Here is a 26,383-nt window from a genome sequence, read left to right as displayed (position 1 = left end):
TTGATCTGTATGTTTCTGATTTGCACTTATCTGTATATTATACTTCAGTGTAAATAATAATGAAAACAAACTCAAAGCTGCAGGAATCAAATAAGGATTTTAATTAAAAATGACTTAAAGCTATTATAATTGTTTTGTGTGACTTGGAGAAAAAGTATGTCTAAAGTTTATGGCCTGAGAAACTTGAACTTCCATGGAAGATCTCGGTAGGAAGATTTTGCAAGGCAGCCTGCTCTGTGTTTCAGAACAGACAACGCACTACCTGTCCTCAGGAAGAAGCAGGTGCAATAGCAATGGACAGGAGCCTCTGTCTGCTCACACCAGTACCGGCTCCAAACAGCCTGCGCTAGCCCCTTCCCAGAACGCTTTACAGCACAGTTTCCACGTGGAGTCCCCCAATCCCATCTGTCTTGTAGCTTACTTTTCACAGTATGTGGTCAATTATTGGGTCCTAATTTGGAACTAAATCTTTTCTTATCAGCCACAAACATGGCCACATGAATCACCCTCAGGGTGGTGACCTTGCTTGCTTTATTATTTTTACTTCTTTTCAAATGAGGAAGAACAAACTTCCGCATATAAAGATACCAAGATTTCTGAGTTTGGTCTCAGTGTGGTTAGAGGATTTTTCACTATCTCTTTCTCAGACTGCTAATGCAATGACCAACAAAATACAAAAATGAGGGCAAACAGGTAGCACCTCTGAAAACTCGGAAAAGTCTGAGAATATCAGGAACTCCCAGGAGTTTTTGATAGAAAGTAGCAGACTAGAGGATATGTTTCAAGGTTGACTCACCCGTCTCACTGTGAGAAAACAAGTCAATGTCCCCAAGATGAAAGTGGAGAACACCAACAGTGCGTAATTTGAGAAGGCTAGTTTTAGAGACAAAGGTAAAAACACGGAGGTAGTGAAAAAAAACAGTACTTGTGCTTCCCTTTTTGACTTTGATCAGCCACATTTGAAAGCAGGGCTCTTGAAGGGTGGCAAGGATCCTGCAGTAACCACAGAGATCACACCGAGTATTGGGCAAAGCTGCTCCCTCTCCCCACTAGAATGTATCATTGTTCTTGATTTTCCATAGCTTCCATTAGACAATCAATGAATCAATATAAAATGCATTATTTTCAGAAAGAAAATAAATTTATTATTTATAGATAATGATTATTTGCCTAGAGTGCACACACACACACACACACACACAAATTTATAGCAATCTTGATAATTCAGTAGTGTCTGATTACACAATAAATATGTAGCTTTCTATTATAGAAATAGCAAAGTAAGAACATTTATAAATCTCATTAAATGAGCAACGATATATGCAAAATGAGCGGGAAAATTTTATAATAAGAACGGAGAACCCTGTAGTTATGCAATTATTATAAACATCGTATTTCTCCTAAAATTAACTTAAGAGAATAAAGCAACTCAAAGCAAACCTAATGGGATTCTTTTCTTTTTGGAATTTGATGGAATTAACTGTCAACTGGAAGAATCATTTAAGTTGTTTTTCTTGTCTCAAATTAAATTATGTTCACTGAAATGCACAAATGCTATGTTTATGATCAATGATGTTTGACATAATATTCAAGATTTTAAAAAACCCAAAAGTTTCTTCACTCTCACGAAGTTATTTTAGACCTTCTTCTAATCAATATTTCCACCCCCAAACTTCCCCACCTCCCCAATCCCCACCGTCAGCAAATGTGTTGATTCTTTTTCACTACAGATTACTTATAAGTATTAGGTTTTGAAATTTAGATAATCATATAATATTTATTATTTTGTATTAAGCTTATTTTATTTGAAATAAACTGGGTTTATTTTTTACATTTATCAATGAGGTTACAGGTATCAGTAGTTTATTTTTTTTTATTACTGAATGTTTTACATTGTATTAATATAACGTTCCATTTTTATCCATTCTCCTGTTGTTTCTTAATTCTCCTGCTGATGGTTAATTGGATTGTTTCTAATTTTCAAGGATTTTTGCTTAGCAAATAGCCTTGGAAAATAGAGATAGTGTTTCCAACTGGAAAAAGAGTAGGTGTGCTTACTGCCCATCATAAAAGACTTGGGTTCCGGAAGCTCAGAGTTCCTCTCCTATAATACAGCCACTGCTTGTGCAGACTTTCACATGGGTCTTTCAGCATCATTCTGAAGGACTTAGAGGCAAAGGAAACTGACAAAATTACAGTTTGTTGCTTATAGAATAGTCTCCTAACTTGTGCCAGAATCCAATAAACTGGCAAGATAACTTGTTAACTTAAAAATATGGTAAATTCTGACACACTTCACAATTCTTGACAGTACCTATGATTGAAGGGATATTGGTGTGTAATTTTCTTTTTTATACTGTCCCAGTCAATTTATGATATCAGGATTACATTTAGCTCATAAAACAAGTTAGGAATTGTTCTTTTTCCTTCCATTTTCTGAAAGTACTTAGGTCATATTAGGATAATTTATTCCTTAAATGTTTGATGAAACTCATTAGAGAAATTATTTGGGCCTACAGTTCTCTTCATGGGAAAATTTTTTACTTCAAATTCATTTTTTGAATAAGATAAAAGGATAATCAGATTTTCTATTTTTTTTCTCTGTTTTGGTCATTTGTGTTTTCCAAGAAACATGCTAATTTCATGTAAGTTGTCATATTTATTATCAAATTCTTTTATAATATCCAAAATAATTATTTTAATATCTGTAATAGCTGTAGTGTGTTATGCCCTTTCAGTTCTTAGCTCTGAATCAGCTTTTTTCTATTAGGCTTTTTGAAATCTTTCCCTGTAGGTATATAGACTCAAGAGTAATCACCGTGACTTCTGGGGCTCACATCTGTGTATCTTCCTCCTTTCTGATACTCTGTCCTGAAATTTCACCACCTTTAAGAACCCCAACATCTGCCTAATGAGCTGGTCTTCTCTGCTTTGACCCCTCATCTCTTGCCATAGTAAGCAATGTGCTTCCAGAATCTAACTGATTGTGGTGTTTATCTCTCCTTGTCTGTTTCCCTTCTGGAAAGTTCTATCCTTCCTACTGTGCAATGTCTGGAAACTGTTACCTTGTTAAGTTCATAGTTGTAAAGAACGTGTGTATGTAAGGGTTGGAAAGTCAATATCTGTTTTCCCGTCAGTATTTGAAATAAGCTAACGAGCAGATTTTTAAAGAAAAAAAGAAAGACCCAGTGTTACAATTCATAATACTAAAGTATAATATTATAATAATTAAAACAGTGCTGTAATGACCTCAAGATAGGTAGATCATATTAAAACAGGGATTTAGTATACTCATATAAGCTTTAAATAACTTTGTCAATGAAAAACCATCTAGCCTAAGAGAAAGCTTATAAGAGTTTATTTGAGCCAAACTGACAACAATTGCCGGGAAGTGAAATCTCAACTGATTGAGAAAATGCCCCAGAAAATGACAGTTTGCCACTCATTTTATATGTACAATCAAAGGAGGAGGGTTACATGAAATCCATTGATGGTAGATTAAGGGGGTGGGAGAAAGCATAGCAGGGAAGTCTCTGGGATTGGATAAAAAGCAAAATGGAGAGACACACACTTCTTTTATATTGGTGGGTACAGGATAGTTAATAGCATTTTACAGCACAGAGAGACGGTATTTGGGGAACAAGATAACAACAAGGGATTTTGTAGTTTCCTGCTCTGGTGTGGTGGGTTGTGTGCTGGGGGTCCGGAAAAAGGGATTGCTCTGACATCGAAGGTCATATTATCTTGGATGCAAAAAAGACAATAGACAGGCTCATTTAAGGTAAAGATTGGCCTTTGTCAAGGAAGCTACAGGCCAAGGAGGCGACTACTGGCCATGGCCAGCTTTTAGTTAAGAGATTTTTACGTTCAGATAATCTTATGTGGTTAATTTTGGTCTTGGGTTTTGCAGGGCCTGCTATGCAGGCCTCCCCTGAGTTTGTCAGATTTAGTATGTGGCCCCTTTTTTTGTCCACACCTTATTCAACAAACATTACAAAGCATCTAGTATGTATCTCTTAAAGCACACACTATCAAATGATTTATATCATTTGAATATTATTGCTTCTTCCAAGAGGATTCTCAGCATGACTTTATATATGGCAAAATATCTGAGACCTTGTATGCCTGAGAATATAAAGTTCTTCTCCTTCAGTGTGCTCTGATAATTTTAATATTGTCTTTGATATTCTTAAATTCCTCAATCATTGAGATAAAGTTTCACTGAATTTCCATGGGTTTGTTCTCACCCACTGGCCTGGATGTGTCTTGCCAGTGTATGTTGAATAGCTCTACTTCTTGCTCCCTAGGTCCAGTCATCAAAAGGCAATCAGGTTCTTTGCCTGTGGACTAGGTTATGATCTGAGTTTACTCACTCCAGAGGTAAGACAGTGAAGGCATATTGCTGGCCTTGCCAAGTGCAAGAAACCTCTGACCGATGGCCTTCACCAGCCATTAGAACAAGTATGCAGTAACCAAGCATTGACCACGTTAATAATTACACACTGGGTGTCAGGGATTGTAGTGATTTGTTCAAGCAAGGAAATCACATCTGGAACTGCTGCAGCAATTTGAGTCTTTTGTGATAAGACACTGTTATTCTCCAACAGTGACCAATTTTTTTGTACAGGCCAAATAGGCAGGCTGACTTGGGATGCAGTAGGAAGGTATTTCATATAAATGTTGGTGAAGATGTAGGGAGATGGGGAGCTTTATCAATGCTTGGGCATGCACACTTGCACAACTCAGCAGATCAACCTTGCAGTATGCAGTAAAACTGTTCTCTGATCCAGCATTATAATTGCATACATATGATTTTATATATGTGTAAAAGTTATAAATGTATAAAACTATATATTATATATCCCAAATATATTACTTCATAAATTTGTGAGGAATGGGCAAGTCTGAATTCTGAAAATATAGTTCTTAGAGACTTTGATACATTGATGCTATTTAAAAGTAACACATAGATCACATAGAGATAGAAGAAAAAATTCCTTGCACACAGTATGCTAACATTTAATTATTATTATTAAATCTGTGTAAATAGGAAGAAAAAAAGGCTAAGAAAATATAAACCAGAATGTTAAAATGGTTATCTTAAGTTAAAAGAATGTTGAGCTCTAGATTTTTTTCTTTTTTTCATCTTGATCACACATTTTAATTAAATTTAGTGGGTGATATTGGTTAATAGAATTATATAGGTTTCAAGTGTACAATTCAATAATAAATCATTTGTATATTGCATTGTGTGTTCACCACCCAGATTCAGTTCTCCTTCTGTCACCACATAGTTGACTCCTTTACCCTTTTCTATCTGCCCCCAAGACCCCTTTCCCTCTGATAAACACCATACTGTTATCTGTGTCTATGAATTTTCATTTGTCTGATGTTTTCAGTTTTATATCCCACATATGAGTGAAGTCATATGGTTCTCAACTTTGTCTGTCTGACTTATTTCACTTAGCATAATAATCTCAAGATCCATCCATGTTGTCACAAATGGCAGTATTTCATCTTTTCTTATGGCAGAGTAGTATTCCATTGGGTATATGTAATACATCTTCTTTATCCAATCATTTACTGAAGGATACTTTCGTTGTTTCCATTTTGGCCATCATGAATAATGCTGAAATGAACATTGGAGAACATATATCTTTATGAATAAGTGTTTTCAATTTTTTCAGGTAGATAACCAGAGGAGGGATTGCTGGTTTGTACGGTAATTATATTCTTAATTTTTTAAGGAACCTCCATATTGTTTTCCACAGTGGCTGTACCAATTTACATTCCTACCAGCAGTGCATGAGGGTTTCTTTTTCTCCACAACCTCTCTAACACTTGTCTTGTTGATAATACTTGTCTTGTTGATAATAGCCATTCTAACAGGTGTGAGGTGATATATCTCATTGTGGTTTTGATTTGCATTTCCCTTATAGCTAGTGATGTTGAGCATCTTTTCATGTATTTGTTGGCCATTTGTGTATCTTCTTGGGAGAAATGTCTCTTGAGGTCCTCTGCCCATTTTTTTAACTGGATTGTTGTTATTGCTGTTGAGTTGTATGAGTTCCTTATATATTTTGGCTATTAGCCCCTTATTGGAAGTGTAATTTGCAAATATCTTCTCCCATTTGGTTGGTTACTTCTTTGTTTTGTTGACAGTTTCTTTTGCTGTCCTATTAAGGCTTATAAGCTTTTAAGTTTCTTTTAAGCTATCAAGGCCTTAAAGCTTCTTATAGTCCTATTCATTTATTTTTGCTTTTACTTCCCTTTCCTTTGAGGTCAAATTCATAAAATCATCTTTGAACCCAAAGTCCGTAAGTTTAGTACCTATGTTTTTTTCTATGCATTTTGTTGTTTCAGGTCTTATATTTAGGTCTTTGATCACATATTTTTAAGTAACAGTTATATTTAAACAAGAAAATATAATGAAAAGAAATATGAAAAAAATATTTTGAGTATGTAACTATGGAAAATGACAGGAAATAGGAATATATGAAAAGTAGAAACAAATGGGATGTGACAGAGTCTGAATAAATACAAAGACAATATTTTGCCACTCACTTAAAAAGAGTCATTGTCTTCCAGAATGTTTTACATGTGTCTGATGTTTGTGTATGATCTCAAAGCTTTCAGTAGTTCTTTTCCAGAAGCTAAGAGGTGTTTTTTTTTTTCAAGAGAAGCAGTCAGCTTTTCAGTTTTATATCCCACATATGAGTGAAGTCATACTTTTTGATTACTAAAATTTGTTACAGATTTAAATAAAGTGTTTTCAAAATTTTCAGGTAGATAACCAGAGGAGGGGTTGCTGGTTTGTATGGTAATTATCTTCTTAATTTTTTTAAGGAAACTCCATATTGTTTTCCACAGTGGCTGTACCAATTTACATTCCTACCAGGAGTGCATGAGGGATTTAAATAAATCTGTAACAAATTTTAGTAATCAAAAAGTATGTCCCATTGTTTTGATATTTGCTTAGTGAAGGAAAAGAAGTTTACAGCTCAATTTAAAAGCTTATTAGTGATGATATTAACCTGGTTAATTTCAGTGCAGAATGACACTAAATAACACAAGGTAATTATACGCTTCATTTTCCAATATCTGAGCAAACTATCTATAGTAAGCATATGTTCCAAATTGTTACAGATGCTCTCATATCAAACAAGTTTACATGAAAAATTGTGTAGAATATTTGAAAATAAATTGGGGTATTTAATTTATTTTTGCTCCTTTTAAGAAAACTCACTTGATCTGATATATGTCCATTCTCAGACTAGAAAGCTTTCCTTGGACACATAGACTTATAGGAACTTATTTAAAATATATGCAAATATTTTGTTCTTTAAAACATGTGATCCCATCCAGAAACCTTGCCTCTTTATTATATTTTGAGCAAACTCCAAACATCTATCCCTTGGATTCAAAACTCTCTAGAATCAGTCTCAATACACTTTTAAAATCTTATGTATAGATTTTCCTTCCTCCACCACAAATACCCTATATTCCTTCCATACTTGGCATTTTCTTAACATATTCTATTTTCCATGTCAGTTTCTTAGCCCAGAATATTCTTCCTCTCTATCTCCACCTGTCACAGTCCTCCCATCTTCCAAGAACTATCTTATGTCATCTGCTCCACAGTGTCGTCTCTAATTTTAGATTGTGCTCATTATTCAGATATTTTAAGGTATCTGAAAAATATTTTTGACTAAGAGGGTGGATTTTTCTAACAAAAAGTAGATGACAGTGACCTCAATTTTTAAAACACCTATTCAAATAAGTGATTCTCTTAAAAAACAAAAGCAAGAACAGTAACTATCATGGCATTCGTTTTACTTCTCTTGGGCAAAAACTTGCCACTTTGTTGCACTGGTGATTTTCATGAGCATGTAGGAAACATTTTCAATTCACTATAATATATGTCATATAACAAGGTAAAGAGAAAAAATCCAGTTGACGGCTAACGTAAGACATGATTTTCTTCTGAAGTAAAGCGGAATTAAGGCTGCAGACCAGAAACTTTATCAAGTATATGATGTACCCACTCTTCTTGGAGCATTTGCAGGGAAAATTTGGCATGAGATCTTGCTATCAAAATTACTCATACGATTCTCACTATATTGGGAGTATAGCAAACACATAGGTTGTGGGATAAAGTACATCCTTACTCTTCATGTCAGAAATGGGAATAACTTTTTCCATTCTGTCCTGGAAATGAATAACTGTAGTTGGCAGATCTCTCCAACTGGAGGCAGCCTGAAATCACTACAAGATCCCAAATATACTCAGGCTGGGAGATCAGTTCTAAGGCTTTCTAAGATGACTTATAAAGGTGTGTGATTGTGAGGTTTTAAGGATTTTCTACATTGAGTGGGTGTCAAGGGGCTCTGTGTTTTTCACAGCTTGTCCAGAATTGATCCAGCCCATTTCAGGCAGTTAGCTCTGTAATGAAAAAGCTCTAAGGACAATGGAAGGAATGATTTTGCTTTTTTAATCCTGGGTATTTTTATTGTTTGCTCACGTTATAACCTGGTGATACAGTATTGATGAATAATTGCTAAATATCTAATCATCAATAGAGACTTTCTAGATGGTTAATTATATTTTGAATTTTGTTTTTATGAAATTCTAGGAATTTTTTAATACAAGGGAAAAAAGCAAATTAACATTTGGGGTTACTGACAACATTATCCACCACAGTCTGAATGAATAATTAGGTTTATGAGATTAAGGTATCATTACTTATAAATAATATAGTGCATTTTTCCAGTGAGCATAATGGCATGCAGTCTATCCAAATTACCAATTATTAGCCATATATTTATTGCTTAAATTTTCGTGTCTTGTATATATTCATATAAAAATTCTTAAAACAAAAGCATGTATTTTAATAACTGTTTCAAAAACAAATGGCAAACAAAAATGTATTAAAGATATTTGACTAAAAAAAACTAATGTTTAGAAAATTACTATTTTCACAACAGTGTAATATTAAATATAGAATAATGTAGAATAAACACATACCCCATAGAATACTATTTTCATGGTAAACTTTATATTAGGTATTGTTTGAGTTTATTGTTTTATTCAATTTCTAGGATATGGACAATGCTTAGTAATTTAAAGAGAGAATCACACTAATTTACTAGTATAAGATTTGCAATTTCTGTGTACCTACAAACCACACATGATGATGTTATTTACCCTTCTTTGGGCATTTTTAGTTGAGAGTTAAGGGAAACTTTAAAACAACTCCTACACCGTGGTTCGTGATTAACATTATATTTCTCTGAAGAGTGAGAATTCTATAAATGATGAGCCTTGTTGATGTTACTAGAGATACAAAAGAGATGATACACCATTAAATTCCAATCTATTGTGAGGCCTTTAATTCTGGTGGGGAAGATTTATTTTTTAATTTCCATTATTTTTGTTCCTTCTTCATAATCTTCAACATACACTTTATGAATGCATACCATATTCAAGTCTAAAATTAGGGAGAAAGAATGCAAAGTCCTATTTGCACAGCCCTTCATTTGTGTCCCATCATCGAGTCACTGTTTCGGGGGTAACGTTGCTGCCGCCCATCGGTTTAGGAGGAAGGGTTCAGATAATCATTTCTCTTGAAAGTTAAAATTGGTTTAGTTTGATGTTTTGCTGTATCAACATTTACACTCAAAGATACTCTTAAAATCTTCCTAGAAATGTTGTGCCAGATTTGCTTGCCAAAATTTATTAAAGACAACTTTGTTTTAGTAGTTACTTGCAGGTTTTTTACAACTAAATAAAGAGCAACATGTAGTTTTATATTCTTTAATTGCTCAAACTTTTTTATTATTAATAATAATCCAGGAAATATGTCAAACTCAGTTTAGTTGAGCATCAATGGCATTTCAGTTAAAAGTACCTGGGGAAACCTTACAAATTTGAAGCATGCCTGGAATGAAGTCCCCAGTTTATTCCTTGATCTGGCTGGGTTGAACAAGTATTTTCAAGAATATCATATAGTAAGTCTATATTTTACCTCAGAAATAAATTAATCCAAAATATCACATTCTCTGAAGCTTGGTATATACCTTATTAATTTGTTAATACTCAGATTTGTAAGAATCTAATACTTGACATGACCGTATAAAGATCATTCTGAGAACCATAGTCATTTCTTTAGTAGCCTAGATAAAAAAAAAGCTACAAATCTGGAATCTTAAATGATTTCTCTGGGGATGATTTTCTTTCAATTGGCTAGTCTCAATAAGTCAGGCTGTCAATTCTAAGTCAAAAACTCTTCAAGAAAAAATCCACTACAACATCAAGATAATTAAATATGTCATGTTCTGTATGACTCAGTGTTCAGTACCACTGAGGATTATTGTTCTGCATTTGATCAATCATTCATTTAATACATGTTTATTAAACATATTTGAATGCTAAGCAAAGTGCAAGATTTTTGGATGTCAAACAAATAAAAGGTTCTTTGCCCTTGAGCTGCTTGCAAGTAGTCAGATGTAAAGAAATTTTTATTATATATAACTGCTACACTGGATATGTGAACAAAGTGCTGTTAGGTCATCGAATAAGCAGCATGGAGGGGTACCTGATCACCAAAATAGGCTTGTTTCCATCCTATTTCTAATGTCTCACTTAGAAATAGTAATTATAATAGGTAACATTTATTAGGTACTCACTAAGTACCAAACATTGTTCTAACCATGTCATAAATAATATTAATCCTACTATTACCCAGTTTACATCACTGGGATAAAAGAACATAGCTTCTATACCTGTGGTTCTCACACTGTGCACCCAGGTGCCCTTGGGCCCCACAGCCACCTCATGGGCAGCATGGTATGTGTTAACTTTTGAAGGGAAACACAGTGATGCCCAATAACTGTCAGATGTTGTGTGAAATACTAGCTTGAGGTACTTCACAATTTCTACATTGCATTGCACTAAATTTTTAAAAAATTAAAATCATCTTTGCAAAGTTGGACTTTCACCAGTAGCTGTGATAAAAAGCACATACTGAAAAACCAAAATGGAACAGAAAAACAGGGTGACTGGCCATATCCAATCTGACTGCATGGTTTGAGAAACAGTGCAGTACTCAGCAGGCATACACATCTCCTTAGTAATTATAGTTATGTAATAATAAAATTTTAAACTTTTTCTTTCAATTTTTGTGCATTGCTTTATAAAATAATAATTCGGTAGGGTATAAAAATCTATTAAGTTGTTGGACCTAACTACTTAATAAAGGAAACTGTTTAATTATTGTTCTGTTTTATTTTGTTTGTTTTGGTCCTGGTGACCTATTTTTTTTTTTGCAAGTAAGAAAAGCAGTTTTTTATTTCTAGAGCTCTGCCATGTATTACTAACAAGGCTGGTGGTCACCTGCCACACCCACACCCTGTTGTCCACGTAGCCAGCAAAGCCTGGCCATCAGCAGACCAGGCCAGAGGGTACAGTAGGGTGGCTCTGCCTTGCTGCTGGGACTGATAACTTCTCGCCTCAATTCATCTACAGTGATCTTCCCCTCCAAGTCCCACATCTTGATGCCAGGGCCGTTGGAAGCACAGAGTCAGCAGCGGTTGGCACTGAAGCACAGGGTGCAGATGATGTCCCCACCATCAGGCTGTAAAGGTGCTTGCCTTGGTTGATGTCCCACAGCATGACCTTCCATCCTTTCCTCCAGAAGCACAGAGGGATCCATCTGTAGAGACAGTGACAGTGACATGTTCAGTGACCCTGTATGGCCGATGTGATTGGTCTTCAACTTGCAGTTCACCAGGTTCCCCACCTTGGCCACCTTGTCCCAGGCACAGGACATGATGATGGCATTGCTTCTCTTGGGTGAGAAGTGGATGCAAGTCACCCAGGCCGACTGGCTGTCATCCTGGATGGTGTATTTGCATCCACCCAGAGCATCCCATAGCTTGGTGGTTTTATGTCGGGAGCCAGAGACCATCTGCTGGTTGTCAGAGAAAGCCACACTCCCACATCCTTGGTGTGACCTACAAATCAGTGTGGCGGTGCCCACTGTGACATCCCAGAGACCAAGGGTTCCATCCCAGGAGCCAGAGAGGGCAGAAAGGCCATTTGAGCAGATGCCACGTGTAGAGAGCATATAAAATATATATGTTGGATTGAGGTTTGCAGAACAAGTTATTTACTAGTAGGGACAGGACTATGGCTGCACATGTGTGAGACTGAGAGTGAAGTGAAAAATATATTTTTGTGTGAAACTGAGCATAACAAAATTGAGTGATAAACACATTCAACAAAAAACTTCTGGTTACCACCTAAGAAGTAAACAAGTCCAAGGAAAAGAGGATAAAAGAACTCCAGAGCAATGCCATGAATGGTCCGACTAGGTGCTCCGGCTAAGACCCTCTGCGAGGCTCTGAGCAAGTCACTCCAGAACGATCCTCCTGGAAGTTGGTCTAGGCGATCAGACAGAGTCCTCTGCGAGGTGCAAGGCGTGATACCAGGACTCTCTGAAGCTCTTCCTTGCCAGATCAGCTTACCTCAGACCCGTCATGGGCCCAGTCATCTCTCCTGGACCAGGGACCTTCTCCATCCCGATTGACTCTAGGACTTGGTTGCTCATTAAATTCTATTCTATTCTGTATAACTTCTGTGCTTACCAGAGCATTGGCCTCTGGAGGGACATTGGCTCCCAAATAAAGCTGTGTTACTCACTCTATCTGAACCTGTGTGCCGGGACTTTGTTCCCCACTCGCGTCATGAATACCACGCAGCGATGGAGGGCCCTGCTGAGGGGTTAATGTCCCCTTGACTTTCAGGAAGAGACTGCCCTTATAGGCACATGCAACATAAATTAACATAGTTGGCATTAAATTGGCCTAGTTGGCACTTTCTTTTTAAGAACAGAAACTTCTTGGGTGGCGGGTTAGCTCAGTTGGTTAGAGCACATGGCTACGAACATCAAGGTTGCTGGTTTGATCTCTGCATGGGCCACTTTGAGCTGTGACCTCTTTTTAAAAAAGAGAAGGAAAATTTTATCTTAAAATCTATCTGGTGCTCGATGACAGTGGGTAACAACATATGGCACGTTGGATAGCCAAAATAATATAGGAAAGAGCTGAATTGTGTGAGGAAAAATTGAGACAGAATTTGTTAACTGCTAGAACTGTGAAACGGAAATTTTTGGTTTGGAAAACTAATTACTTATATTCTCTTGCATCCAAACTTCTATAGCTTATTTTCTGTTTCATTTAGCTCTCTCTCTCTCTCTCTCTCTCTCTCTCTCTCTCTCTCTCTCTTCCATAGGATGTGGACCCTAGCTAAATCCCTAAAAAAGAAGCTTAGTATTAGGAGACATCCAAATACTGTGCTTAAGAGGAGGACCTATGGTATGAGATGTATAAAAGTCAGGAAACGGCTTCCCAAACAAACCCCAAGGATGTACGGATGGACCTCAAAAATCCTAAAAATGTGAATCCTTTCATTTCAAGGGTGCTCACGCAGGCAATTCCTGCAATTTTGCTTAAAAGCCTCTCACAGGTCGATGAAGACATGAATAAAGGAAAGACACTGACCAGGACAGTTTTGAGCAGATTTGCAGAAAACCTAAAGGTTGGGTTTAAAAATTATGATTGGAACCCAAGGGATCCGCACCCGGAGGATCCAGGAGATTATAACAACCCGTGGGCCCCAGAGGAAGTCTACCAGGCTGGACCAGTAATACCTAGAAAACAGGTTATAGATTATAACCATGGACAGGGAAAACCACAATACCTAAGAAAGGAAGAGAATTCACTAGAGCAGAACTCCAGATCACGAGAACTGATTTCTCACAAAAAGATTTGGCAGACATGGAATGGCTCCTTCACATTTGGGATAAAGGAGCAAACACTATCAAGCTTACAGGAATAGAAATGAGGCAAATATCAGCTGTCACTGAGCAACCTCAGTTGAATGCACAGCTACTGGCCATAACTCAGGCATCCACAACAGGGATACTGTCACTGTGGGATTGGATCGCAGAGGCCTGGCGAGCCACATACCCTACCGTGGCCCTACCTTCCCTGAGGGATGGTTTACACTGGAAGGACATAGCCTAAGCCATCAAAGTCACTAGAAAATTGGCAATTCTGGTGATGATACATGACAAAAATATTAACAGTCCCATGCAGGTGACTGCTTCAAATACAATAAAGAAGGCCATACTCAGAGGAGCCCCTCCACACTTAAAAATGTCATATATGAATTCAATAGCACAGGCAGGGATAATTGAAGACACAATTAAGGTCTTCAGACTTGCGGAGGAACTCCACGGCATTCCAAAATTTACATTCAATGCACAAATCAGGAATTCCAACAGAGGCTTTATGCCACAGCAACAAACCATGAAACAGAAAAACCCTAGGCAGACATTTAATAGGCTCTGGAATGGCAGATTTTCCCAAAAACCAAGACCCATTATTAGTATATTCAGAGGATGGTCTCCAAGAAATTGAACTCCAAGAAATCAGAAGGTGAATAACTTCTCAGAAAATCCACAGCAGAGTTCCAATTTTCAGGGTAATTCCTACAGGAACCCTAATTTTCAAAATAAGTCTAGGGGAAATATACAACCCCTAAGACGGCCTCTCAGCAGGAATCCTAGTTGGAATCCTAGAGATGACCAACAATCACAGGTATAAGATACTCAAAAATTATTTTCAAAAAACAGGTAAACCCCAGGTGGACACGGCTAACATCCATGGTCGACCCGGTGATAACAGACCTTATATAAAGTTATATACAGAATTTTTTTCACACCCTCAGGTGATAGAATTCTTAATTGATTACTCTGTTACTCTGTTGAATCAAACAGATAGCAGGTATTGGGGAACATTCCCATCTTGCAATATTGAAGGGCTTGGGGGTACACTCTCCAAAGCCTATAAAATTTCTATCATTATACATAATTATGATAGGAACCCAATTAACACCTGTGCCTATATGGGACAAAATTTAGAAAACATCCTGGGGATGGACATTTTACCTACTGTATTTTCTTCCTTTGTTCCACTTAAAACCTTAAAAAATAATATAGCAGGCTTCAACTGTAATTTAGCGTCTGTCCGAATTGATCCAGTAAAATGACCAAAAGCTATTGGACAATGCTTTACTAAACAGTCCCCCCTTAAGAGGGGACATAGGGAAATTACTGCTAAAATTCAGGAAAAGGTGTCTGAGGGCATAATCTCTAAAGTCGGTCTCACAGATTTAATAGCCCAGGTGGCCAGTTTTAAAACCAAATGGGCAATACAGATTGACTATTGACTACAGAAATATTAATAAAAATAGTTCCAAAATTCCAGGGGCATTGCCTGGCCCCGAGGAGGTAATTAATAAAATTACTCAGAGAAATAGCAAATTTTATGAGACGATTGACATGTCAGATATGTTCTTTGCCATTCTGATTACAGAGGACAGCAGGGAATATACCACATTTACACAGGACGGTGCACAACATCAATTCAATAGGTTACCACAGGGATACTTGAATAGCTCAGTCATTGCACATTCCATTTTGTCATCACAAATTGAAAATTCTAAATACTCTTCTCTTATTATCTCCTTCATTGATGATATCATTATGATGCATGATGAAGAACACAATTGGAACAGGAAAAACAAAAATTGATACAGGACTTAAGATCAAAAGGATGGACCATAAACGAGGAAAAGTCCTCGGGTCCCACAATAACAGCAGAAGAGGTCGTGAGCCACCTCACTCATATCTAAATTGCTCACCAGACATTATTGATTTGCCAGTTGACAACAAACCTTGTAAATTTCCTTATAAAGTCACCAATAAGGATCATAAAAATAAACTCTCCCCACAGAATATAATCGCTGATGGAGGAGGGAATACTTACCAGATTCCAGGAGGATGTGGACAGTTACAGCTCCACAAAGCCAAGCAAATCTCCTCAGACTGTTAAGTATTCTTGCTACTTTTTACTAGACAATTTATTACTGCTTACACTTGTTGAACTTGTTTATGTTAATTTTATTTATCTCTGTGCTCCAACATACCTTCATTTGGCTGTACTACCAGCTGTTATTTTCTCTCTTTTATTTATTACCTTTTCCTTTGTGAATATGCCTACTGAAGGGGATGGCATGTGCCTCAAATACACCTTTTGGCAAAGCCCCAAACCATTATCAGGTCATGGGGCCCTGAGGAGGGGATATCCTGCCTGTATAACTTAGGACATCGGCTACGCAATAGAGAGTGCTGCACATGCACTTATACAGCGGTAAGGCTACCTGACAGACACATTAGGGCAATGGAATTTGAGAAATCAAACAACCAGCTTTTTGGTCTTTGACATGCTTAGTGAAACACATTCTCCACTGTAGAATTCCTGGATACTTGGATTACATGTATAGAAAACCTGAAGAACAGATAACATGGTACAAATATAATCTACGAATTGCTTTAACCTTTAGAAAATCACTTAACCCAGTCTCACCACAAACTATTATCATTAGACAACTATTAGACATCTTTACAGAGACACAGAAGTATTTAACTAGGAGGATTCAATTTTTTAACCTGCATAGGAATGCCAAAACGAGACCATGAACTGGACCGTTAGAACAAAAATTTTGGACAGAAGATGAAATTATAGCTAGGAATCTGAGAATCTACATTTTGGGTAGAAAACCAAACCATAGGGAAATTAGAAGGGGATTACAGGAATTACAGATCAGACCCTAAGTAACTTTACCCCTGTCACAGAGGATGTCACCTTGCAGATTCACTTGCATAGTTCTCAGCTTTCTTGTTTATTTGATCCTAACCTACATGACCATATTTTTGCCCGGACACCATACCATTTATGAGACTAGAAATTGCTCTGGGGATAACACCGCTGCAGGGGCTGACTGTAAAATGTTTACCAATTATACTTCTGTCTTCTGGAAACATTGTGGCTCTAGATGGGAACCACAAGAAGACTCTTCCTGGATACATAGTAGATTTGAGCTTTTCACGCCTGTAAGGAATGGGACCTTAATGCAAGAGCAGAAGGGACTTACTGATACCAGTTTGTTCAAGCACACAGCTTTTGGTTTGACATCAAACTGAAAATAGGAATATAGGATTTGCTTGACTTTTAGTACATATGATACAATGTATTTGTCAATTGCTTCATAAGCGTCAGAGAGAACATAACCCTGAATTCTTTACTATATATACATGACACTTATCCATGCATTTCTAAAAACTCAACAACTACAACAAGAACAACATGAGAAGTTAGAACAAAATTTCTTCTTTCTTAGAGTCCAATACTTAGAAAACCAGTGAAGAGGACACTGTAATAAAATGTACACTTTCCTGCAGCTTGCTTATGCTGACACTCAAAAACTCCTTAATTATGGTATTGCATCTACTAATTCTTGGAACACTTCTCTGTCAGAAATGGATTATTCCAGGCCATCTGTCTGTATAGCCGACGGTGAATGTCAGATCAATCTAATAGAACTAATAGATACAGCTTCAGTACTTTTCTATGACACTTATGCTACACCTGTCACAATTCAGGGACAAACCTTTGTTTCACTTGAAATACCCTTTTATCTACAAGGTTGTTACCTTCCTAGAGATCTTGTTCATCCTTTCACTTCATCTATTTACTTCACTATGCATCCTGTAGAAGTTACCTTTTCTGATGTTCCTAAGGTACAAATGGAAACCCCAACACTGGTAAAGAGCTTGGGTGATGGCGCATGGATTTTGTGTATGTGAAAGACATCTCAGTTACTGTATTTTAATCACACAGTCATGTCAAATAACAACTTAACCTTTACAGCTTGAATACATGTTTTAAATGTCATTAATATTACTTTTAATGGTCATAGTTATACGACATCTACTAATACACATTTCTCATACTGCTTCCTTCCACCACGATGGCAGATACTAGTGAACCAATTCCTTGGATTAATTCCACCACAGTCAAGGAAGCTATTCCTCAAAATCCAGACGTGCTAAAGACCACTCATGATGACACCATTAAACACCTCCATGCACTGGAGGAACATACAACCAAAATACAGGCATTGGTTTATACCATGAATGCAGGGGTATCCAAGGAAGGCATAGCCACTGAATTAAGTACACCTTGTTCCTTTTGGGGACTCATTAAGAGATCCCTGCGCCTATACACTTGTTCTGGCTCATGGAGCACATATAACACTTTGTATTTCTTTTGCAATAACTTGAATTCTATAATTGAAAATATTCGGAGAGGACTTAAAGAAATTTTGCTTTTTATGAGAGGTGTTATTTTTGGTTGGTATTTGCTGAAATATATAATACGCACCTGATGCACAGGTAAAATTTTTGCTAAAACACAATAATTGTGATTTCCTCAGTGTTTTCTTTGTAACATTTCAGAAACCAGGGGATGGCATATATAGAGCATATAAAATATATACGTTGGATTGAGGTTTGCAAAAGAAGTTATTTACTAGTAGGGACAGGAATATGGCCACACATGTGTGAGGCTGAGAAGAGTGAAGTGAAAAACATGTTTTTGTGTGAAACTGAGCATAACAAAATTGAGTGATAAACACATTCAACAAAAACCTTCTGGCTATCCCCTAAGAGGTAAACAACTCCTGGCAAACAACTTCTGGTTATTACCTAAGAGGTTAGCAAGTCCAAGGAAAAGAGGATAAAAGAACTCCAGAGCAATGCCATGAATGGTCCGACTAGGTGCTCCGGCTAAGACCCTCTGCGAGGCTCTGAGCAAGTCACTCCAGAACGATCCTCCTGGAAGTTGGTCTAGGCGATCAGACAGAGTCCTCTGCGAGGTGCAAGCTGCGATACCAGGACTCTCCGAAGCTCTTCCTTGCCAGATCAGCTTGCCTGAGACCCATCGTGGGCCCAGTTGTCTCTCCTGGACCAGGGACCTTCTCCATCCCGATTGACTCTAGGACTTGGTTCGTTATTAAATTCTGTTCAATTCTGTATAACCTTCTGTTCTTACCAGAGCATTGGCCTCTGGAGGGACATTGGCTCCCAGATAAAGCTGTGTTACTCTCTCTGTTTGATCCGGTGTGCCGGGACTTTGTTCCCCACTCACGCCACGAGTACCACGCAAGGACGTAGGGCCCTGCCGAGGGGTTAATGTCCCCTTGACTTTCAGGAAGAGACTAAAATATGGAAACTGCCCTTTCAGGCACTCACAACACCACATCACCAACAAAATGGGAGTGACCCGAAAGAACACCGGGTGGGATGCTGCAGTTGGTCTCATCCTTGGTCACTTCCACGTGGTGCTGGTCTTGTCTGAGAGACAGACAGTATCGTGTCTGGGAACTGGGAAGTGGTAGTGACCTGCATCACCCAGTCATTGTGGCTGCTGAGGGTGCCACTAGGGTCATCCGTTCAGTCACAGCAGCTGCGGGGGAGGGTCCCCAAAACGACGAGCATGGTCCTGGAGAGTTCGGAGAGGCCAGCAGCATCGCCGCTCCCGCCTCAGCCCTGCAGTGTAAAAGGGGTCCTTGGGGACTTTTAAAAAAGTGACTGAGATGCTAACGGTGCTGTGGACTGAGAAAATTTAACAACCTCTGCTCTACAGAATTTCTCTTTGGAAAATGCCCCCAAATGCCTACTTTAAATCCTATGTCAACAAAAGCAATTTAAATACACAGAATTAATTAAATACACTTTACCTCCATTCCTTGCCTTCTATCAGTGACACAGTCATTCCAGGGTTGTACTGAGAGGCCAAAAGATACACATTAATGTAATAACTGTTTTCTTTCATTAAACAATAGAAATAAATCTGGTTCAGTGCATCCACAGTCAATCTCACAGTGCATGTCTCTATGGGAGCGTTACAGAATTACTCACATCCCACTCATGTAAACTATCTGTATGGCAAGAAAAGAAAAAATACATGTAGCCAAATTCAGTTTACAGTTTAGTCCCAGGTAGTCATTTCAGTGGTCCCTTTAGTTTTCATTTTGTTTCATTCACATATTTACTCAATCTTCCACAAGTTTCTGTATCTTTCCCCTCACTGATCTCTAGGGGATGTGGGGACTGTCCTTATGCAGCAGGGGAGCAGACTTGCTCCATGGAGTCATCTGGTCGCCCTGGCCATGTGATGCTCCTCATCCACCTGTGCTCTGATCAGCCTGCCAGCACCGGGACTGTACGGGGGGGGGTCAGCCTGGCCCCCCAGTCAGAACGGGATACATGTCTGGTCCAGCCTCTCTTTGCCTGCTCAGGGACTGGCAGCCTTTCCTCGTCTCCCTTGGCTCCCTCCAGTGCCCTGGACCCACTGAGCCTCTCCCATGTCCTCCATCCTGCATGTGGCCTAATAAAGCCCATCACAGACCTGCTGGGGAACAAACCAGCTGCTTTCAGCTGCTCCTTCTAAGATCAGAGACCTTCTGGGTCCTGTCTATAATAAAGCAAAACAAGAGAAATTCGTGAAAGCTGAACTCTGTTCTCCTTAACATGAATTTCTGGGTATTATTTTCTGTCTCTCTTCCCTCTTTTACTGTTCTTCACTTAATACCTTTGGACCAGACAGCAGGAGATGAGTTTACCTTTTCCATGTGGTGGTATCCTGTTACAGTCTCAGGCCTTCTGAAGGGTTAATGGAAATCAGATTGTGGAAGTACAGATAAGGGACCTTACATTGTCAGTATTTTATAACTAAGGATATAAAGTAGAAGTCATGTCGAGACTGGCAAGAGGGGTGGAGAAGTGGAATGGGTGGCCCCACAACTGTGTGTGTTGGTTTAGAAACAGGAGGGATTTCTTGGCTGTGGTGGTGCCTCCTAAGAAGCAAAGGACCACAGCCCCACATGGGGCTCCCAAGCCTGGAATACTGGTGCTGGGAAGAGGCGCCCCCACAAAATCTGGCTGAAAAACAGTGGGGATCCAACCATCAGAGTGAAGGGATTAAGAAGTCAAATTGATAGTTACAAAGTGATCATGGGATGTAAAATAAAGCATAGGGAATATAGTCAATAATATTATAATAACTGTGTATAGGGCCAAGATTAGTCAGGGGATCACTTCTTAAATTATATAAATGTCTAACCACTGTGCTATACCTCTGAAATCAATAGAAATTAATATTGAATGTCAACTGTAATGAAAAAAATTTTAAAAGGGGAAAAAAGGTGAAGGGAAATAAGAGGTTCTAATTTCCAGGTATGAAGAAGCAAGTCATGGAGATGTAATATACAGCAGGGGGAATATAATAAATATTGTGATAACCTGGTTCGGTGTCAGATGGTTGCTGGACTTATCGTGCTGATCACCTCTTTAGGTCTATAAATGTTGAGTAACTATGGTGCACACCTGAAACTAATATAATATTTTATGTTAGTATGTTTTCAATAAATTTTTTTAAAAGTACCATTAAAACCATATAAAGACTACAAATTTAAAAAAGAAAGGAAGGAAGGAAGGAAGGAAGGAAGGAAGGAAGGAAGGAAGGAAGGAAGGAAGGAAGGAAGGAAGGAAAGGGGAAATATTTAGGTTGCAAGTCTTTGCATTTTAGGTCTCTGCCAAACAAACAAGTTGAGAATGGTTTTGACTAAAAATTATTCCTACATATAGTAGGGCACAGAGGACTGAAGCACAATACGAAGGACATTTATTTTGAGGGAAAGAAGTTTAAAATATATGTAATAGCATTGATGACTCTGGGAAAAGCAGTGAGGTAAATAGTTTTATTTAATCTCCTCTGATTTTTCTTTTATACCAACCAAATTTATGTACCCAATGCTTTATTCTGTTGACTGAATTATCCCATTCTCCCCAGCCCCTTCTCCGATTTCTCTGCTCCTGATTTTAGCTACCAACCTGTTTTTAAACTCTATGGACACCATGTTCCATGATCAGAATTTTTCTGCTCCACTCTTGATACTATGTAAGGGGTCCTATCTAGGTAACATATTTCCAGGTATCTTTTGTAATATGGAATAAACAAATTTGCATATTAAGTGGAATCTTTTTCAATAATGTCTTAATAAACTTTAACAGTGACTCTAACGATGGTATATTTATACACCATCAGATGTGGAGAATAAATTCTTACCGTGAGCTCCTTCAGCAACTCTCAATACACATCATATAGAAAACTGCACATTTAACTTAAACTGACCCTATTTACTAGTTCATGCTTTCTCAAAGTATCAGTTTACTTTGAAACTGATGAAAATGTTACTTCAGGATGGAGATTAGAGACCCAGGAAAGCAAACATTGCATTTCATTGTCTGCCTACTAACTTGTACAAGACTGGCAATGAAATGTGATAGAAAAACACCAGTCACAGAATTAGACAGTTTTTTATATAACTACTTGCATGTAACTGGATAAACCCATCCCTCTTTCAGAGTGGCATTTTCCTTATTTGCATAAGGCAAAGTTCAAGCAAATGATGTTTTTTTTCTTTAAACAGCTTTGATTCTATTTTTACCATATTTTAACATTATTTTCAAAACATAGTCTTTGTGAAATTATTACAAAAATTATTACACTGTTAGGGAATAGGTGTTTAAATTAAGTGTCATATATTAAATACTTCTATTAAATACATGAAGAGAAGGCATCGCCTGAATTCTATCCTTTACGGTCACTGCACATGTTAAAGGCCATTGAACAATACAGTTCTTAGTGGCTGATCAAACAAATTAAATATATGGAACCAGGCGGCCTTGTCTTTATTGTTTTTAAGCTAGGCTATAAAATAAATCTATCTTTTATGAAACTTACTTTGATTGAACTGTGGTTTCCTGCAAATGGGGCGTTGTTGCATGTAAACAAAATCGTTCCACTTAGCAGAGCACATAGCTCAGAGCCTCTGTGCTGTTTTCAGTGACCTGAAAAGTACTAAGACAGCAGTGTTCCAAAAATGGCTTTCCTAGCATATTTGTGGAGAGAAAGAACCTTCCTTATCACTATCAGTTTAAGATCCATCTACTTCCTCCAAGAAAACTATTACAAGAGAAATGGATATATTGAGTTCTGTTTCATAACCATTTCATTTGGGAGGTTGTGCAAAATAAGAGGGAAAATGGATTGGTAACATCTTTACAATAAATTAAAAACTTAAAAGAGGAAGACAATTTTACCAGTTTATTGAAAATTCTATTCACAATCATACTACTTTTGTAAACAATATGTTACTTATTTGATGTACTCACAAATTACTTTTTTGCGCTAGGCTCATAAGCATTGGCATTGGTGTCTTTAGCTTTCATAAATAGGAAAAAAAAAATAAACACAAATGCATTAGATGGTTTTATTGCTTACTAAATAGACAATGTAGAAAAAGTTTATTGCAACATATTTGTATGTTAAAATAGATTTATAGTCATTACATTCAGTGAAGTAATTTTTAAAATTTTATGTGCACATTAAAAGTATAATCCAACTATATAAATATCCACTTTTTTAGGAATTCATTAAGATGTTTTAATATTTCTTAATAGAAAAAAGTTAAACTAATTTGAAAATGTGTTCTTATAGAATCACACTTCAGTTTTGTTTTGTTTAATTTTGAATTTAAAGTTCTAATATATTTTCCTGTTCAACATCAGACATGTTGGAACATATAAAATAAAATATCTATTTTGGATTCATAAAATTAATAAATGAGATTCAATTGTAAATGACTATTTTTACAAATCTACATGTTGATGGGATTGAGGACCCAGGTACAATGGTACCTCGGTTTTTGAATGTAATCCGTTCCGAAGACCAAGACCGTTCACGTTCTGAAACTTTGGAAAACAGCCGACAGCTAGGCCTCAGGATCTTCCACTCAGCGGAAGCCGCGTGACACATTCAACTTCTGAGGCGTGTTCGAAATCCCGAAGCATTTACTTCCGGGTTTACGGATTCGTAAACCAAAATGTTCACCAATGGAGACATTCAAAAACCGAGGTACTACTGTACATCTATCTGGCTTAGCAAAGTAAAGGAAGAAATCTCAATCAAAGCCTTAAGGCCAATCAATTTTTCTAACTTTGATGTTTTAAAGCTTTATAATTTATACCTAATACTGTAGTTTGTACAATTGAAGAGATTCTGTAAACACCCAAGACATTTATCTTTAATGTTCCCATTTATGCAAAGGAAGAGGCTTTACATATTTAATTTATATACACAAATTTCTGACACTTGACATAGACTTGAAGGTTTATATGCTATCCTTTAAGACACCACTTTAAGAAGCTAGAATTCATGTCACTTTAATAACTGTTCATTTATTAAAATTTTATTTTTACTTTTTTATTAATAAGTAGAACTCTATTAATTTATTCAGTAAACCTAATTTTCTATGTTAAAGCAAGGAATTTTTAAAAATCCTTTATTTCTGTTACTACTGTGTGATTGATTTAGTTTTTGCATGTTGTTAGGGCTCTCTGTTGTGCATTTCTATTTTAGTAAATGTTAATGTTTGTTCTTTATTAAATTAAGCTATAGCTGTGTTCTCAAATGAATATCTGATTAGTGTTTAGAAACCTAGTAAGAACACTTTCTCTTCTTTCTTTATTCAACCCAGCTTTTTATTCCCCTTTAATGTTGGACCTCTATAAATATTTATCTGTATTTTAAATACACTTGTGGTTATCTTCAAGGTTACCTTATTTAGTAAGTCAGTCAATGTAAGCACATCATTTATTTTAATTGTATTAATTCACCTCCTCAAAGAAAGAAGGTGAAGCTTCCATCTGTCTCTATTAATTTTGTTTTACTCCAAGGATGTGACAAAGACATTTTTACCATATAGTTGTGAAATGCACAAGTATGGCAACCCAAGTTCACTTCCATGCCTACTCACTTCCTCATAAAATATCCTACCAACAAATGGAGAGCTTAAAGATGAGTGACACTAGTGGGCTCAGAATCCTTATTTTCAGTCTCTATTTAAGAAGCAAAAATTCTCCCCCTGGAGCCACACATCCCAGCACACCTCAGTCTATACCTGCCCCAGCTCTAGTCAGCTGATCTAAATATATAAAGCACCCCAGGTACAACATGTGTCTGCTTTGGTTCCAGCCAGCCTGCCAAAGCCAGCTGGCATATGCAGTCTACACAGAGGTTGTTCCCACACAGGTCCACTCTTTCAAGATCAGGAGAGGTTATTATTTCATCTACTGAATAGAAACAAACACAGAACATCAAACAAAATGAGGAGACAGAGGAATATGTTTCTAATGAAACAATAAGGGGGGGGGGGAATCGTAGAACAAAACCCTAAATAAATGAAGATAAGCAATTTGTCTGATAAAAATTTCAAAGTAATGGTCATAAGGATGCTCACCAAACTTGTGAGAAGAATAGAAGGATACAGTGATAACTTTAACAAAAAGTTAAAAAATATGTTTTTAGAAAACCATCAGAATTGAAGAATATAATAACTGAACTAAAAAAATACATACACTAAAAGGAATCAATAGTAGATTAGAAAATACAGAAGAAGACATCATAGTGGAAATACCAATCAGAACAGTAAAAAGAAAAAATAATTTTAAAAAATGAGGATAATTTAAGAGACAACATCAAGCATACTAACATTCACAATATAGGGGTTCTAGAGAGAGAAAAAGGCAGAAAACTAAATTATAAAACAATCAACCTGAAGAACCACCTGAAGTCTGGCTGAACAGATGTCTTATAACTGAGGATATAAAGGAGGCACATTGAGACTGGTAGGAGGGTGGAGACACGGTACTGGCTAACTTCAAATCTCTGTGTGGTAGTTAAGAACAAGGAGGGATATCTCAGTCATGGAGGATCCCCCCAGAGGAGCGAGGGAACCCAGCTACACACCAGCCTCCCCACCCCACAGTACTGGTGCCAGGAGGAGGAGCCACCACAATATCCAACTGTGAGACACAGTGGGGATTCCAACCATCCAATCAGGCTGAGGGTCAATCTCATCTACTGACATGCCAATAACAACCAAGGCTTAACTGTAATAGAATGGCACACACAACCTACACAAGAGAGAGTACTGGAGCACCTGGCACAGGTGACCAGGGGAACTGTGCCACTGGGCCCCACAGTGCATCTACTACATAAAGACACCTGGCCAAGACTGGAAGACATAGCAGGTCTGCCTAATACATAGAAACAAACAGAGAGGCAGCCAAAATGAGAAAACAAAAAATACAGCCCAAATGAAAGAACAAGCGAAAACTCCAGAAAAAGAACTAAACTAAATAGAGGTGCACAACCTACTAGATACAGAGTTCAAAACAATTGTTATAAAGATTCTCAAGGAATTTAAGAGAACTTCAAAGAGATAGTAGCATTAAAAAGGACATAGAAACTATAAAAAAGAACCAGTCACAAGTGAAGAATACAATAACTGA

The 26,383-nt window shown here is 37.3% G+C and overlaps 1 pseudogene; it reads right to left on the bottom strand.

Annotated features, from left to right (window-relative positions):
- Positions 1-19,494, bottom strand: part of LOC109453466 (small ribosomal subunit protein RACK1) — a 28,998-nt pseudogene extending 9,504 nt beyond the window's left edge.
- Between the last annotated feature and the right edge of the window lie 6,889 nt (positions 19,495-26,383).

The sequence above is a fragment of the Rhinolophus sinicus genome, linkage group LG11, assembly GCF_036562045.2.
Source record: "Rhinolophus sinicus isolate RSC01 linkage group LG11, ASM3656204v1, whole genome shotgun sequence".
Lineage (NCBI taxonomy): Eukaryota > Metazoa > Chordata > Mammalia > Chiroptera > Rhinolophidae > Rhinolophus > Rhinolophus sinicus.
Note: the sequence above shows the minus strand (reverse complement) of the source record. Positions and strands in the feature narration are given on the sequence as shown.